This window comes from Leuciscus leuciscus, assembly GCF_965113295.1.
Source record: "Leuciscus leuciscus genome assembly, chromosome: 1".
Classification (NCBI taxonomy): Eukaryota; Metazoa; Chordata; class Actinopteri; order Cypriniformes; family Leuciscidae; genus Leuciscus; species Leuciscus leuciscus.
In genome coordinates this window covers 83,061,321-83,079,027 of record NC_138725.1, presented here as the reverse complement: position 1 = coordinate 83,079,027, position 17,707 = coordinate 83,061,321, and the positions used below count along the sequence as shown (strand labels likewise).

The following is a 17,707-nucleotide window of genomic DNA, read 5'->3' as shown; positions in this document are numbered from 1 at the left end:
CAGCGTTTGATTGACAGGGTCGGGAACAGACCACACAATCGCACATCTGTATAAAAGTGAAATCAGCGCATATTGACCTTGTGGGTTTTTGTGAGAGGAGTTTGATTTTGAGATAGCGGATTTTTGGTGATATAGTGACATAGTGCGATTTGATTAGTTATAGGCTATTTAGGCTTACATTTAAATTTACACAACACATTGACTGATAGGCTAGAGACAGTACAGAGTATACATATAGTGACACATTAATAGATACAAAGTAGAGGTCGACCGATATGGGTTTTTTCAGGCCGATGCCGATCTTTTGATTAATGCTGCCGATTTATTTTGGCCGATTATGTGCTTGTTTTTAACCTCTATTTGAAAGATAAAATATAACACAAATAAAATACAAGATTTCTCAACAAAAACATTTATTGAACACTTGACCAATCTGCACTTGTTGCGACCTTGAGATATGTTTGGTAATTGTACCTGAATGAATTGAAAATTAATTTGCTACATTTCAGATTAATATATTTGTTTTCCTTAAAATTTTAATTAACAGTAACTTAAACACTTTGCAGTTTGAATGATGTCTTGTAAACAAAATGACGGAGTATGTTTTTATGTTTCCACTGTTCGATCGCATCCGCGCCTCACACACACACACTCACACACACACACACACACACACACACACACACACACAAATATAAGTAAACACTTTGCGACTTTAAACACACGCGACTTTTCGATCGCGCCCGCGCCCCTCTCCCTCTCCCGAGTCTCCCTCTCCCACACACACACACCATATTCCAGCATTGCAATCTTTACATCGCAGCCTGCTTCAGAGCTAAGGCGGGGCTACAGATTAGGTGTCCCCAAAGAACCCGCGTATCTAACAGTAGTTCCGCATTACATGAATTAATTTGCACGCAAGTTTTATTTATTATTATACCATGTATTCTCCGTGTAAATTTATACACCGAACCGTGACGCCCCGTTTCGGTTCAATACGAATACATGTTCCACCCCTAGTCTACAGTGAAATACAGTCACACATTACACTGTTTGGCCAGCATTTTAACCGTGTTTAATTCAGCTACTAGCTAACAGTATGCTAAAGTTAACTGCTGACTAGCGTCACGTTTCTAACGTCCGTTTTCAGAGCATCCAAGAGAAGCACAGGCATAACAGTAGCACCGAAATGAAGCACAGAAATCCGCATTGATATTCGGTCCGGTAAATAACGGTCGTTAAGGCACCAGTGCCGTATTAGCACCGGGTCTGTCTGTAGCTACCCAACCCTAGCGACGACGCTAGCAAAGCAAAGCCAGTTCTTCACTAACCTATGGCCACTTTTTTTATTACTTATTTCTCTGCATTGAGTGACAACCCTCTCAAATATAAGACACACAAAACAGAACAAATAAAAGTATCAGATTCTCTGTCTGTAATTGCAAAATTCTTGCTTACTTAAAATTCTTGCTTACGCCGAACGTCATGTCGCCTATTCATATTTTTTCTCGAAGTTGGCAGTAACATATCAAAAGGTTTTAATTAAATATAAAGGAGTTTTCTGCAAGGAACTTAGCTCCTTCCTTAGGCACTGGATGAGGTCTGCTCACTCTGCTGGAGAATGACTCTAGGCGCAGCGTGCGTCGAACTCGTGTTCCACAACAACAACAACACTAGGCTGCCCACAGATGCGCCCGCCTAATAATCGGCTTGATATACTGGATATTGGCCGATGCCGATTATGTTAAAAAATGCAAAAAATCGTCCGATTAATCGTCCGACTGATTAATCGGTCGACCCCTAATACAAAGATATAAATATATATAGACAGCTAGATTAATAGATAGATACATATAGATAGATTATAGATACATATAGATAGATTATAGATACATGTATAAATACATAGATAGATTATAGATAGATACATATATAGATACATAGATAAATTATATCTAGATACATAGATTATAGATACATATCTAGATACATAGATAGATTCATATAGATAGATACATAGATAGATTTGGATAGATAGATAAAATGGAGGCTCCCCAGAAGAGATGCCGTACATCTGTGGTGTTCAAGGTAACTTTATTATCCCCGAGGGGCAATTTAGATTGCAGCCAGCAGTCACAGTAAAACAATCAAACAACAACAAAGAAACAACAACAATAAACATAACCACCAAAGACATACTTTAAATTTGAATTTACAGAGTATTGTTAACAATGGTGATGACAGTATTGGTGTGGGAGTATTTCCGTTTAGAAACCCCAAATAAAGTGAGATGTGTGTATTGTGAACGGCAGCTAGCCTACTGCAACAATACATCATCCATGATGCACCATTTGAGGAGAATTAGAAATTTGCGTATTTGCCCAGAACTCATGATCCACTAACTTACTGGAAAGAGAGAGCTGTAATCTTTCCTCATTTGTATGTCCTTGCTAAAAAATATCTTTGCATGCCAGCAACAAGTGTCCCTTGTGAGAGGATTTTTTCAAAGGCTGGAGACATTATCTGTAAAAAAAGAAGTAGGCTAAGTCCTTCCACAGCAGAGAAATTCATATTTTTTAATAAAAATCTCAAAAAAAGTGAGACATTGTGGCTTGATTTCTTTTATTAATATTCATTTTGCAGGACCAAAATAACATTATGCACAGTGAGGAGCCTACAGGTTACAAGCTTCACATATTAGAAAAATACAATAATAAAAAATAAAAAATATTTTTTTTAATGGCTTGTCAAGGTTGTTTCAGATCAACACCTGCAAGTGACCACTAGGTGTCACCGTTGAGACAGGTGTCGGATTGATTCGAAGCCTCGAAACAATATGGCCCATTTGGTTCAACTGTTTCATTGCTTCACGAAGCCTCGATCTGCTCACCACTACTGAACAGGGTTAGGTTTAGATTTTTTTTTTTTAAATGTAAAGCATTGAAAATAAGAAATAAAAGCTCTGTAAACACTTGCATTTTTTGCAAGATTATAAGTGTGTCCAATCGAGTAATCAAAAGTTCTACACTTGCAGTCTTTACGCCTACTTGAACACTTGGGCCAAATAGAAGAAATACGTCATGCAAGTAGACAAGTGGGTATTTGGCAAGTGTGGGTATTTGGACAAGGCATTGGTCATAATACTAATTACGGTTATTATTACGACATCTGGCGTGAACGCAGCGCTCCGTTCCTCCAAACCTAATCAAACACACCTGAACAAGCTAATCAAGGTCTTCAAGATGAGGCTACTAGAAAGCTACAGGCAGGTGTGTTTGATCAGGGTTGGAGTTACCCAGACCTCCTTGGATCTTTAAAAACGCGTTTTCAGAAACTTTTATACAGCGATTTATATTGCAGGATTCAGCAGCACATGTTTCCAGTGTAGTTCTGTGTGCCTTACTGTTCCTCCTGACTGACTAATTCAGCGTGTTTTGCAGCAGAGCTCGTTGTGAGATCACAGGTCGAGAGGATGACAGCTCGAGTGTACTGCTCGTTGAGAGTTGTTTTATTGTGCCTGTCTGCATGGTTGTGCACAACACTCGCTGGAGTCGCAGGTGAGAAGATCTTTTAGCTTCATTACAGTCTGAAGAAATGCATAAATAAGTGCCTTACAAAATATGACTTCTTTTGAACGTGTAGCTACAGTACATTTAGTTGCAATAGTCAATCGATTGGAATACACATTAACTGTCTATGTCTATCTGCATTGTGCTTAGGCTTTATTACACACCCCGCTACTCTGTCTTTAAAACTGATTGACAGTTTATTGATGAATGGAATTTATTCTGGACTTTAAGCAGATAAATATGCATATTTTCAAGTTTTGAGACCTATATTTCAAAAGCCCTGACTTCTAAACACTGAAACTGTTACAACACTCCCTGGTCCCTTTTAACAATCCTCTTCTGTAGAGTCCGGTCAGTGTCCGGTGACGCTGACGGTCGTGCCGTCTAAACGAGGATGTACTTCTGATAGAGACTGCTCTGGAGGACATAAATGCTGTCAATTTCCCTGTGGGCCCGCGTGTGTGCCGCCTGTTTTCAGTGAGTTTCAATTAATGATGGATGCTAGAGGTCTCCCAAAAGAAACGCTGAGAATTTTCACTCAGACGTTGCTAGTAAACTTCACAAATAATTGCAAAGAAACTGCAAGTAACACGTTGAACTAAACATGAAACTTTGAAGTAGAACGACTGAACTATATATAATTATTTATATTCAAACAGTAAATGAGACCTTCAGCATTCAGTGATGTTATGAAGACACATGACAGAAAACATAACAAGCCAGGAGAGTGTCCAAGCACCAAAACAGGAGGAGGAAATTGTGCTCCCCTTCCCAGTGTATTTTTTTATAATTCTGTTGTCATATCCTGCTCCATGACAAAAGTACCTGAAATTTAGTACATATAGCACAGTTTCACAGAATAGCTTTACAAAATGAATAAAGATTATTTAAAATGCAATTCACTCTGTAACACTTGTTCTTCATGATTTGAGTTTTGTGCTGAATGCCACTGAAAGGACTAAAGACTAAAGATGATCTGTATCCCTGCAGTGAAGCCTGTGGCCAAACCGCCGAAGCCTGTAGTGAAGCCTGCGGCCGAACCGCCAAGTGGGCCAGAGTGGGCTGTACACCTTGGCCATGGCGGTCACGATCGCCGCGGTGGCCACGACGACCACGACAGCGGCCACGGCAGCAACGGCGGTCACTATCGCCAATATGGCCATGGTCGCCACGGTGGTCACTATCGCCAATACGGCCATGGTCGCCACGATGGTCATGGCGGTCGCGCCAACGACGGCGGCCACGGTCGCCACAACGGCCACGGCGGTCACGGTCGCCGATGTGAATCGTGACATTGATTTTGCCGAACTCATGCTCAAGTTCTTTTGAAGATTATTTCAGTGCTTTATTCGTATTGAATGTTCCCTGTTTATCACCAAATAAATCTTGTTTAATGAAATGTTTTTGCTTGATTGGAGTTTTTGGTACAACAAAAATACTTCTCCATTTCTGTGGATACATGTGGTTATCCTCTGTGTCAACAGAAGTTTCATCCTCTGTGTTTTGGCAATCCTTATCTTTTTTTTTTAACCATATCTTTGCCATCATGCACAGGTAGGGGTGAAGTTTTTACGCAGACACACAGAGATTATTGCAGTTGTGGTTTATTGTAATAAATTGTGCAAACAGATGAACATGCCAGTTGATTTCATATCTTGTTTCCAGTTGTTTGCGTGTAATCTGTGGTCTGGTGAGAACTGTGTGTGCTCCCCCTACCTGTGGCTATCACTTCCTGTCACCTATGCCCCATTATATACAACCATGTGCATCTAATCACTGTCACCCAGTGTCCCAAATACTAATATAAATCTATCCAAACAAAAAAATATTATGCAAACATAAATGGTTCCTACACACTGGCCCCTAATTGTCTTATGTAACATAACAATTACCCAAATTTTTTTTAAATAAATAATGAAAGGAGCTATATACATTACACCCTTTTTTTTTTGTTTGGGCCAAAGGTGTCCAGAACATGGCACATGGTGGGATCTGGTCTTTACCATCAGTCCTTCTCAATCTCAGTCTCTTTAATCAGACATATCTTTGTTATTGGTGCAGCACATTTCGAACCATGCGGATCAAACGCTCCCATACACCACCGTGATGCGATCCTGTTGGGGGGTTAAAGTACCATTCTATTCCCTTCTGAAGCATAGCAGTCTGGATTTTGTCCTGATTCAAGGCATTGAGTGCTTCTCTCAGTTCTCTTTCAGCTCCAATAAAATTTGTGCCATTGTCTGATCTTAAAGACAATACTTGACCTCGTCGACAAATAAATCTTCGTAATGCATGGATGCAGGAGTCTGTGTCAAGAGTATATGCAACTTCAAGATGTACTGCCCTGCTTGCCATGCAGGTGAAGATTACGCCATATCTTTTAACAAGACTTCGTCCTCTCTTGATCTCTATAGGACCGAAGTAGTCTACTCCAACATTTGTAAATGGAGGCTTGTCTGGTACAATCCTTTCCAGGGGTAAGTCTGACATTTTCTGTTCTCCAACTCGTCCCCGCTGCCGTTTGCACACAACACAGTCTGTTATGATCCTTCTTGCTGCCGAGTTAGCTTTGATTATCCAGTATTTTTTACGGAGTCGAGATAGCATATGATTTCTTCCTCCGTGGCCAAGTTGTTCATGGATATGTCGTAGCAATAGTGTGGATATGTGCAGGTCTTTCGAGAGAATAACTGGATGCTTGGCCTCTTCAGGCATCGCTAGTCTACTCAGGCGACCACCTACTTTCAGAAGTCCATCATCCAACACCGGATCTTTAAAGTTACTCGCAGCAGTCTGAATCAGAGTCCTGCACGGGTCCATTTTTGGAGACCCGCCCCCGCCCGTACCCGCAAAGTTCAGCGCCAGATCCGACCCGTCACCCGTGATAATATCAAAATTAAATCCGCACCCGCCCAGACCCGTTAATATTTGGCCCGTTACCCGACCCGTGCCCGCGATAAACCACACAGGTGACGCGTTCATGTAACAACATGTAAGGGTGCGCTGCCAATAACGCACCTAAAAGCTGTCACAAAGAACTTGGAAAAGTAATGATTATTAATAGGCCTATGTCAAATATATCAATGAGACATTTCAATTGTTTATTAATAAGCAAGTGTTTTCTGTGTCAAAGATGACGATGCTGACTCGCGATCTTCGCAGTAGTGAACGCGCCAGAGAGAAATGCACATTTCATACGGATTATAAGCAGAGAACAGTCTGTTTTCTTTCGTTTTGAATTGTTTTGTTTAAAAGTACACATTTCATGCTTTCTATTTCTCAGGTCTGTGAGGCAAGTAGCTTATACGATGAGTTTCGGTTCATTTAAGAGACGATCAGTTCACGCGCGGGCGCCTCCGGCCGTGTCCTGATTATATTGCCTGCCTGCTATTTTTACTGCTTATTTATTAAATCCCGGAATTTGGTAGATGAAACATTGATTAAAATTAAGATACAATTAATACAAAACGAAATTCACTTTAAAGAAAGGCTGAACAAACTTAATGAAGTGGTCAAAATCATGTCTGCCCACTCCATTTGTCTCACGATATTCAGGATCATCTTATCTTATTCATGCTTTTCACTTTTCATATAATCAACATGAAATATATAAAACAAATTATATTATTTTATTTAAACATGAATATGAAACTAAATCGTTTTTTAATGACTGGGCTACAACACATAGGAAATTTAATGTCGCAACTTGGTCGGACTAAAAGGGGAGAAAAAAATGTAATTGGGTCGGTCCTAAATTGACAGGGTCGGTCGGGTTACGGCAAACAAGATTATTTTTAAGGATGGCCTGACTAAAACACATATTTGCGTATGTGTAATGCTGGTAATTTAGACATACAAATATTGCACATATTTTTCATCCGCTACCCGCCCGCAAGGAGTTCATTATCCGCCCGCGTCCCCGCCCGTGAATTTTAGGAATGTCACAATCCACCCGTTTCAGCCACTTTTATGCGGGTACCCGTTGCAGGACTCTGGTCTGAATCTCCTTTCTTTTTCTAGTCAGCAGTAAGATAGTTGTTTTTACTTTAAGTAGCCAAGCTACAGCTGTCATCAGACTTCTCCATGAAGATAAATAACTTATCAGAGAGCTGGTGGGGTTCAATGGACCTTTAACAATGAGGTTGCTTGTGATGTCTTGCTTGACTTCCGGATCATTGGCAGAGATTGCAGTTTCCAAATGAGGTTTCTGCCATTCTCTGTCTGGTTGACAGAGAAACTCTGGTCCCTTGATCCATCTTTTGCAGCTTAAGAAGCGATTTGCTGTTAGCCCCCTAGAGGCTTCATCTGCCGGATTTTCCTTTGTGCTAACATATCTCCATTGTGACACATCAGTAGTATCCCTTACAAAGGAGATCCTGTTTGCTACAAATGTTCGGAAACGTTTGGTTTCGTTGTTGATATATTTCAGCACTGTTGTGCTATCAGTCCAGAAGATGGATTTGTTCAGCAGAAGATGGATTTGTTCAGCTGAAGATGTAATTCCTTCCGAAGCATTCTGTCAACCTTGACAGCTAGAACTGCAGCTGTGAGCTCCAATCTGGGAATCGTTACTTGCTTTAATGGTGATACTCTTGCTTTCCCTATCATGAAAGCAACATGTACCTCCTTGTCGTTGTTTTCCAGTCTAAGATATGAAACCGTATCGTATCCACTCTCGCTTGCATCTGAAAAGTGGTGCAACTCTGCATTTCTGATTTGACCAAAGCTTGTGGGCTTCATGCAACGGTCCACTCTAAACTCTGTCATCTTGTTCAGATCTGCCAACCATCCTGTCCACTGCTGAGAAACAGTTTGGGGTATGTTTTCATCCCATCCGAGTTTTTTTTTTACAGAGTTCCTGCATAATCAGTTTGGCTGGCAGAATAAATGGTGCTAGGAATCCTAAAGGGTCGTATACAGAGCCAACCACGGACAAGATGCCGCGTCTGGTGTATGCTCGTGGCTGTGCAGTAATTCTGAACATGAACACATCTGTTTCAACGCACCAGTGCAATCCTAGTGCTCTTTCAATCGGCAGGTTGTCCCTGTCCAAGTCCAACTCTTTTGTCTCTTTGGTTCTGTTTTCTTGTGGAATGGATGCCAATACTTTATGGCTGTTGCTGATCCACTTTGACAGTACGAAACCTCCCTTCTGGCAGAGAGCAGTAAGGTCTTTCACCATAAGAACAGCGTCCTGTTCTGTGGACATGGATTTCAAGCAATCATGTACGTAAAAGTTGTTCTTTACGGTGTCTGTAACTTCTGCTGGAAAGTGAGCTTTGTTATCTTCAGCGGTCTTTCTTAGTGCAAAGTTTGCACAACTCGGTGATGTCACTGCTCCAAAGAGGTGTACTTTCATCCGGTACTCGACAATATCCTGCTGCACATCACCATCAGGCCACCACAGGAATCGCAGATAGTCAATATGTTTTTCTGACACTTTGACCTGGTGAAACATTGCTTTGATGTCAGCCATCAGGGCAACCGGCTCTTGTCTGAATCTGATGAGTACTCCGATGAGTGAGTTGGTAAGATCTGGACCCTGTAGCAATTGTTCATTGAGCGATGTTCCCTTAAAGCCAGCACCGCAGTCGAAGACCACTCTTAAGGTTCCTTTTCTTGAGTGATACACCCCGTGATGTGGGATATACCAGAGTTTCCCATCATTACGATTCAGTTGATCTACTGGTATCATTTCAGCATAGCCGTTGTCAATCATTTCTTTGAGAAAAGTTGTATATTCATTGTGAAACATCTCATTTTTACCAAACTTGCGTTTCAGGCTTTGGATGCGCTGCTCTGTTCTGCAACGGTTATTTGGCAAGCTGTGATTTTTTTTTTTTGCTTGAAAGGTAAGTCTAGGCAGTAGTGACCTTCTGTACTTTTTATTGAGTGATTCACAATATCCAAGAATTTTATCTCTTCTCTGGACATTTCCTCTGTTTCCTTACTGGTTACTTCATTGAAATCATGATTGTATTGTTTAACCAGTAGCTCCTCTAGATTCACAATAGACATTCGATTGACAGCAGCAACAGGGCAGCCATTCTCATCCCTGACGTTGTTGTGTCCTCTCAAGGGACCATAGATGACCCACCCCAGTAGGGTCCTCACAGCGTGTGGTCCATTCCCTTGGCTATTGACCACCTCCCAAGGTTCCAATACCTTGGAAGCATTTGTGCCGATGAGCAGGTCAATACCGGCGTCTATTTCATGAATCTTGACGTCCTTCAAGTAAGGCCATTGAGTCAGGTCTTCCTTTCTTGGAATGTTGAGCTTGGAAACAGGCATGGTCTTATGTGTAAATACATTGGACAGTTGTATGAAATCATTTTTGTCCAGACTTGATATCTCTAAACCTGAGATATGATGACAGGTCACAGGTTTCTCTTGGTTCATTGTACGCAGAAGAATACTAGCCTTTTGTCCTGTAACATTCAGTCTTCTCATCAAGCTTTCTGTGCAGAAGGTAGATAAGCTTCCATGATCCAAAAATGCATAAGTTTGCAACACTGTGTCTCCCTTGGGGGCCTTTACTTGTACTGGAACAATAGAGAAGAGACAGGCTTCTTCACCGGCCCCAATATGCCCACATGTATGAGGTGAGAGAACGACATTGCTCCCAATTGATTTCTCATTCAGTTCTGTATTCTTTCCCATGTCCTTTTGTTCAATGTGAAGTATTTCAGGATGATTTTTATTGCACACGTCACAAGTCAAACGACTATTGCAGTCTTTGCTCATGTGTCCTACCTTCAAACATCCAAAACAGACTCCCCTTTTCTTTAGGAAGTCTATTTTTTCCCTGTGCATCCTTTTCCTGATTTGTGGACACCGCACCAATGTGTGACAACCTCTATCACAGAACAAACAGCAATTTTGAGAATTAGTGGCAGATACATTTTTCGTTCCATTTGTTGTAATTTTTCTTGTTTTTCTGTTTCTACAGGTGTTACAGTAGTTGCAAAACTGCTTCCTCTTGGTCTCGGCTTTTCTCTTGCTTTGACAAAGGTGGAGCTTTTGACGGATGTAATTGTCTTAGCATCCTGGATGTTTCCAAAAAGTGGATCTGACAATATCTTCACTTGTCTCTCCATGAAGTCTACCAAGTCAGAGAAACTAGCTCGACGTACATGTTGTTCTTGGAGCTGACATGCCCTATTCCTCCACTTGTCTCTAAGCTTGTAAGGCAGTTTCAGAAGAATGGTCTTCATACTGGAAGCAACATTCAACTCCTCCATATAGGTGAGCTGTCGCATTGCATTTCAACAACCTCTCGGGAATTATGAAAACGCTTGCAATGCTTTCACATCCTCTGGCTTGACCGCTGGCCAGGCAAATGCTTTGTCCATGTATGCTGTGGCAATCTTATGTTCATTACCAAAATGTTCTTTAAGCAGATCTTTTGCTCTTTTATAGCCCTCAGCTGAAGGCAAGTGTTGGCAGCTGTGGACTAAATCTTTTGGATGCCCTCTGGTGTATTGCTCTAGGAAATGCAGACAGTCACTGTAGTCATCAGTCTTTCTTTCCACTCCTCTCTCAAATGCCCTGATGAAAACTCCATATTGCAATGGATCACCATCATAAACAGGAATGTCTCTTGGTGGTAAAGTAGAAGAGAGATTTTGTTGAGTGAGAAGAGCTGTGATGTCACTTTGCCTTTGAATTATGTGATAGACATCACCTTGATTATCATCATTAAATACAGGTTGTTGTGTTAGATGAGTCATATCCTGAGCTCTAGCAGAGATGGTTCATCAGCTCTTTCCTTTGGTCGAACAACCTGTTGCTGGGAAGAAGATTCAGTTCCCATCCGCACATTCTGTCTTTGTTGCACTTGATCAGGTAAATAGGTCTTTGCATGTGGATTTAATTTGACTGACGTTTTCTTTTGAGCAGTTCCTTTTCTCAAATACGAGTTCATCCCATCAGATACTCTTGAGCTGTTTCTTGATCCCATTGATTCAAGTACATTCATTTTTTGCATTGGTTGCTGCCAGTTCAGTCTCTAATTCCAGTTGTTCTTTCTTCTTTTTCAGTTGTTCTTCCTGTGCCTCAAGGTCATGCCTTTTCTGCAGAGCGGCAACCCGTTCCATGAGAGCAGCCTTTTCTGCCTGAGCTTTAATGCGAGCAGAGGATGTTGAAGATGCACGTGATGAAGAACTTGATTTGTGGTTTGATTTATGTTTTGACACATTAGAAACACTGTCATCCGGTCCAATGTCATCTGTGATTACACTTTCAGCAATGGTGTGTTTTTTGTGCCATCCAACCTCTGAAAACCACACATTTACATCCTGTATAAAACCATCAAAAGTTTCCATTTTTTGTTGAAACCAGTGATTTTGCCTTTCAAGTTCATTTTCAGGTAGTGGTAACTTCACCAATGACTCATGATTTATTTTGGCTTCATCACAGATGTTGATTAATTTAACCAAGTTAAATTGCACTTCATTTGCATTCTCCTTTGATTTCATGAGCTCTTTCAGCAATTCCATTAACTTTTTAGCTTGTTTACATTTCAAGTTTCTTATTTTCTGACAGTTTTCAATGAACATTTCCAAACCTTTAGCAGTGTGTTTAATAACCCTTTTTTCTTTTTCAGAATCCAGTGCAACATCGCCATCTTGTGACCGAACGTCAGACATGACAATAGACATATTTGTTTAACTTTTAGCGTGATCCAGTAAACCACACGGCTATGACAGAATGTTTCAGACAGCTGATATTGTGGTGATAGTATATGCTTCTGTCAACGAAATCCATTAATGTAACTGTTTCTGGATTTTCCAATAAAGCTTAATGTTGAACATACCCCTCTGCCTGCGCGTTGTCGTTCGGAGTTTCCAATCTCCGTCAATCAGCACCGCACAGGTGCACGTGGACATTGACCATTGTCCTGTATTATGTGTCCTTGTATATAGACCTCCTATAATGCAGATTTCTGCTAAACTTAAACCATTAACCCCCTGAGGTCGGCTATCACGCCGGCGCGATAGGCTCGCTTTTTTTCTTATCAGTGCAAGAGAGACTCAAAATACTCTGTTGACTTTGATCTTACAAAGTTTCATACATCAATCGATCCTGTTAAGTGTGTATTATTTTTGTGTATACTCACAATAAAAACAAAGTGTTGTGCTTTTTGCCAAATAAATAAAAATAAACATGATGCGAGTTCTGCTTTCTCTCTGTCAGTGTAGTCCATTCTGAAACTCAGCGAATACTCAGTCAAACAGGCATACAGACACACGGGCATGAAGCTTGAATTATCTTCTTTTAAATGAAGTAATTTTTATAAAAAAACAAATATTCTCAGTTTATGTAATATGTATGAAAAGAGAGAGATGTCAGTTGTTCAGATTATAAAGTTTTTACTGTAAAATACTGCCACATCAAATAAGCTTATAATGTTGCCAATTTCTGCTCACGTTAAATATATATATATATATATATATATATATATATATATATATATATATATATATATATATTATGTATATGTGAACTGTGAACCAATTATATATATATATTTATTTATTTATTTTGTCCTTGCATTATTTCTTGTGGCTCAGTGACACACCTGAATGAAAGGCTAATTATGGGTGTGAACTTCTCAGGTGTGAATCACTCAATATTCATGATGGTGTTGAATCGTTTACGCCCACCCGCATATTGCCTTTCCAAACAAAAAGTGTCTTACAAAATTTAAATCAATGTATTGTTTTATGTGAATGATTAGGCAGGATGATTTTCACATCATTTTGAAGAAAAAACTCTAGGCGACAAAATGCATTATTCAGAAGTATTGTGGACACATATTGTGTTTTGTGGCCTTATTTCAGAAACTTTAATTTTTAGTTTTTTCAATAACCATGCATAAACATTATTCTCTCAAAAATACAAACATGTACATACATGTTGCTCACATATTATGGCAGCCATGTTTGTGCTAAATAGAGTGTAATTACACCTTTGCCATTAATATGTTTATAAGTAACTGAAAAAAGCTCAAATGTAAGGGCATGTCAGAACATCTCAAGGACCCCAAAAACACCTTAGACCTATTTATGGGAATGCTCGGGAGTCAAATCGGTTTGTGTGTGATGTGTTGATTTTGCCGTGTGGCTGCGCCACCACACACTGTATGACCACACTGTACGATTAAAAGATCACGGGTCTAACAGTTTTGGTCGTACAGTGTGTGGTGCGCAGCCACACGGCAAAATCAACACATCACACACGAACCGATTTGACTCCCGAGCATTCCCAGGTCAGACGGGAAATCTCGCAAAATCCCTCGAGATCAAACGTGACTTCAGAGTAAACAATCATTCTGATTGGCTACACGCCACAGTCCACAGGCTGCGTGCTCGTTTGTCCCCGGGGGACACCACACACGAGAAATCGGGCCAAAAAATCCAACATGTTGGATATCCCCGATTTGAGATCGGAGCGGTCCCGACGTCCTTCCGAGCAGACGAGAGCAGTCTTAACACACCACACACGGCAGGAATATCTGATCAGTTTATTTTACGATAATCGGAGCATCCTTAAGATTGTCGGAAGGGGTGAATCGGGGCTAAAATCGGAACCAGATGTCATACTCTCCAACCATTTTTCTGATCATTGCAAGATTTTTCCCTGAAATCATAACCGCACCCCCATTGGTCCTTATTGGTGGAGTGAATAGAATCTATTATAGATATATATTATCTATAATAGAATAGTTTCTTTCAAATGCGAAATATTGCTAAAATTAAATGTCTTGTCTTTCAGTGATCTGGAGAAAGTAATCCATGCTTTTATTTCTTCTTGATTACTGCAATGCTTTGTACCTGGGTGTAAGTCAGTCCTCAAGGGATAGTTAACCCAAAAATGAAAATTAGCCCATGATTTACTCACCCTCAAGCCATCCTAGGTCTATATGACATTCTTCGTTCAGACGAATACAATCAGAGTTATATTAAAAAAAGTCAAACAGCCCTTCACTCTCATTATTAAGCTTGGAAGAGCCAGGACATTTTTGTATTTGTCTGAAAGAAGAATGTCATATACAGCTAGGATCAGGCACGTGCACACATAGACATCAAAGGGGGCTTGAGCACCTGCCCTTTTTATTCCTGGAAAGAAAGTGCTCTTTTTTCTGGGGTGCTTTTTTTTTTTTGTTGAAAAATAATATATATTCCTGTTTGCGCACAGCTTCCCTGTCAAACAAATATATTTATTGAAGAATAGTATATCTAAATGTCAGGAGTTCTGAAGCTCTCTCTCTCTCTCTCTCTCTCTCTCTCTCTCTCTCTCTCGGCACTGGTCGAGGCTCGAATTTACTGCTGATTAGCCAAAGACAAATATAGTTAACCTGTGTTTTGCTAGCATGCATGCCTCATGAGCTACTAGACTAGCTAATGTGTAAGGGATAATCGCAATACATTATCCCGCTTATTACATGGCTACCTACCAAATAAATAATTAATTTGACACAAAATATTGATTTAAAAGGGAGTTTATTGATTTAAACCCGATTGTATTGCTTCCGCTAAAGAAAATAGTACGCTCCGTCTCTACGGTTAGAATCCTGTTCCAACCCTGTAAGACTTTCGTTCATCTTCGGAACACAAATTAAGATATTTTTGATGAAATCTGAGTGCTGGATCACTGCTCCATAAGCTTATGGACACTATAACTTGCTGGCCCAGAAAATGTATTAAAGACATTGTTAATATAGTCCAAGTGATTCCAGTGGCTCAATCTTAAGTTTATAAAGTGACGAGAATAGTTTTTGTGCGCAAAAACAAACAAAAATAACGACTTTATTCCACTTTTCATTTCCTTCTCTCTGGGCCTCGAGTCTTTTCACGTAGTTTAATAGCGTAGCGTGTCTGTGTTGCACGCCACTACGTATCACACACATGACTAGCGTCGCCCAATAGTGAGCCTACGTGGTGACGTGCAACACAATCACTTGGACTATATTAACAATGTCTTTAATACATTTTCTGGGCCAGCAAGTTATAGTGTCCATAAGCCTGTGGAGGAGTGAGACAGCTCTCAGATTTCATCAAAAATATCTTAATTTGTGTTCCGAAGATGAACGAAAGTCTTACGGGGTTGGAACAACATGAGGGTGAGTAATTTCTGACATCATTTTCATTTTTGGGTGAACTAACCCTTTAATTAGAAGCATCACAATTTTAAATTTGTGTTTTCGGTTAGTTACATAGTGACTACTGAACAGTAGGGATGGCTGACGCGAAACAGTCGTTCCGAAGCTTTGCGAGATCCCGAAGCGCAGATGTTTCGAAACACTGATCCGAAGCGTGATTCAAAACACCCATGTCACGTGACTATGGCCAAACGAAGCCTCGAAGTGTTTCACTAAGTGTTTCATCAGGTGTGGTCCGCCGAATCAGCGTTTGATTGACAGAGTCGGGAACAGACCACACAATCGCACATCTGTATAAAAGTGAAATCAGCGCATATTGACCTTGTGGGTTTTTGTGAGAGGAGTTTGATTTTGAGATAGCGGATTTTTGGTGATATAGTGACATAGTGCGATTTGATTAGTTATAGGCTATTTAGGCTTACATTTAAATTTACACAACACATTGACTGATAGGCTAGAGACAGTACAGAGTATACATATAGTGACACATTAATAGATACAAAGTAGAGGTCGACCGATATGGGTTTTTTCAGGCCGATGCCGATCTTTTGATTAATGCTGCCGATTTATTTTGGCCGATTATGTGCTTGTTTTTAACCTCTATTTGAAAGATAAAATATAACACAAATAAAATACAAGATTTCTCAACAAAAACATTTATTGAACACTTGACCAATCTGCACTTGTTGCGACCTTGAGATATGTTTGGTAATTGTACCTGAATGAATTGAAAATTAATTTGCTACATTTCAGATTAATATATTTGTTTTCCTTAAAATTTTAATTAACAGTAACTTAAACACTTTGCAGTTTGAATGATGTCTTGTAAACAAAATGACGGAGTATGTTTTTATGTTTCCACTGTTCGATCGCATCCGCGCCTCACACACACACACTCACACACACACACACACACACACAAATATAAGTAAACACTTTGCGACTTTAAACACACGCGACTTTTCGATCGCGCCCGCGCCCCTCTCCCTCTCCCGAGTCTCCCTCTCCCACACACACACACCATATTCCAGCATTGCAATCTTAACATCGCAGCCTGCTTCAGAGCTAAGGCGGGGCTACAGATTAGGTGTCCCCAAAGAACCCGCGTATCTAACAGTAGTTCCGCATTACATGAATTAATTTGCACGCAAGTTTTATTTATTATTATACCATGTATTCTCCGTGTAAATTTATACACCGAACCGTGACGCCCCGTTTCGGTTCAATACGAATACATGTTCCACCCCTAGTCTACAGTGAAATACAGTCACACATTACACTGTTTGGCCAGCATTTTAACCGTGTTTAATTCAGCTACTAGCTAACAGTATGCTAAAGTTAACTGCTGACTAGCGTCACGTTTCTAACGTCCGTTTTCAGAGCATCCAAGAGAAGCACAGGCATAACAGTAGCACCGAAATGAAGCACAGAAATCCGCATTGATATTCGGTCCGGTAAATAACGGTCGTTAAGGCACCAGTGCCGAATATATATAGACAGCTAGATTAATAGATAGATACATATAGATAGATTATAGATACATATAGATAGATTATAGATACATGTATAAATACATAGATAGATTATAGATAGATACATATATAGATACATAGATAAATTATATCTAGATACATAGATTATAGATACATATCTAGATACATAGATAGATTCATATAGATAGATACATAGATAGATTTGGATAGATAGATAAAATGGAGGCTCCCCAGAAGAGATGCCGTACATCTGTGGTGTTCAAGGTAACTTTATTATCCCCGAGGGGCAATTTAGATTGCAGCCAGCAGTCACAGTAAAACAATCAAACAACAACAAAGAAACAACAACAATAAACATAACCACCAAAGACATACTTTAAATTTGAATTTACAGAGTATTGTTAACAATGGTGATGACAGTATTGGTGTGGGAGTATTTCCGTTTAGAAACCCCAAATAAAGTGAGATGTGTGTATTGTGAA

The 17,707-nt window shown here is 40.0% G+C and overlaps 2 long non-coding RNA genes across 3 annotated transcripts in view; one reads left to right on the top strand and one right to left on the bottom strand.

The window, feature by feature from the left end:
* Window positions 1-262: 262 nt before the first annotated feature.
* The window catches only part of LOC309497747, a 34,086-nt gene continuing 16,641 nt past the window's right edge, over window positions 263-17,707 (bottom strand). Inside the window, exons 2-3 of one of the 2 annotated variants that reach the window (XR_014205693.1) lie at window positions 16,633-16,734; window positions 263-768 (exon numbers count right to left, since the gene is read on the bottom strand). This is a non-coding gene — a long non-coding RNA (uncharacterized lncRNA). The remainder of the gene's footprint in view (window positions 769-16,632; window positions 16,735-17,707) is intronic. The other variant, XR_014205694.1, reaches the window with a different exon arrangement.
* On the top strand, window positions 3,291-4,689 carry LOC309482125. Its single transcript, XR_014200203.1, has 3 exons — window positions 3,291-3,557; window positions 3,915-4,046; window positions 4,560-4,689. It is a non-coding gene; the product is annotated as an uncharacterized lncRNA (long non-coding RNA).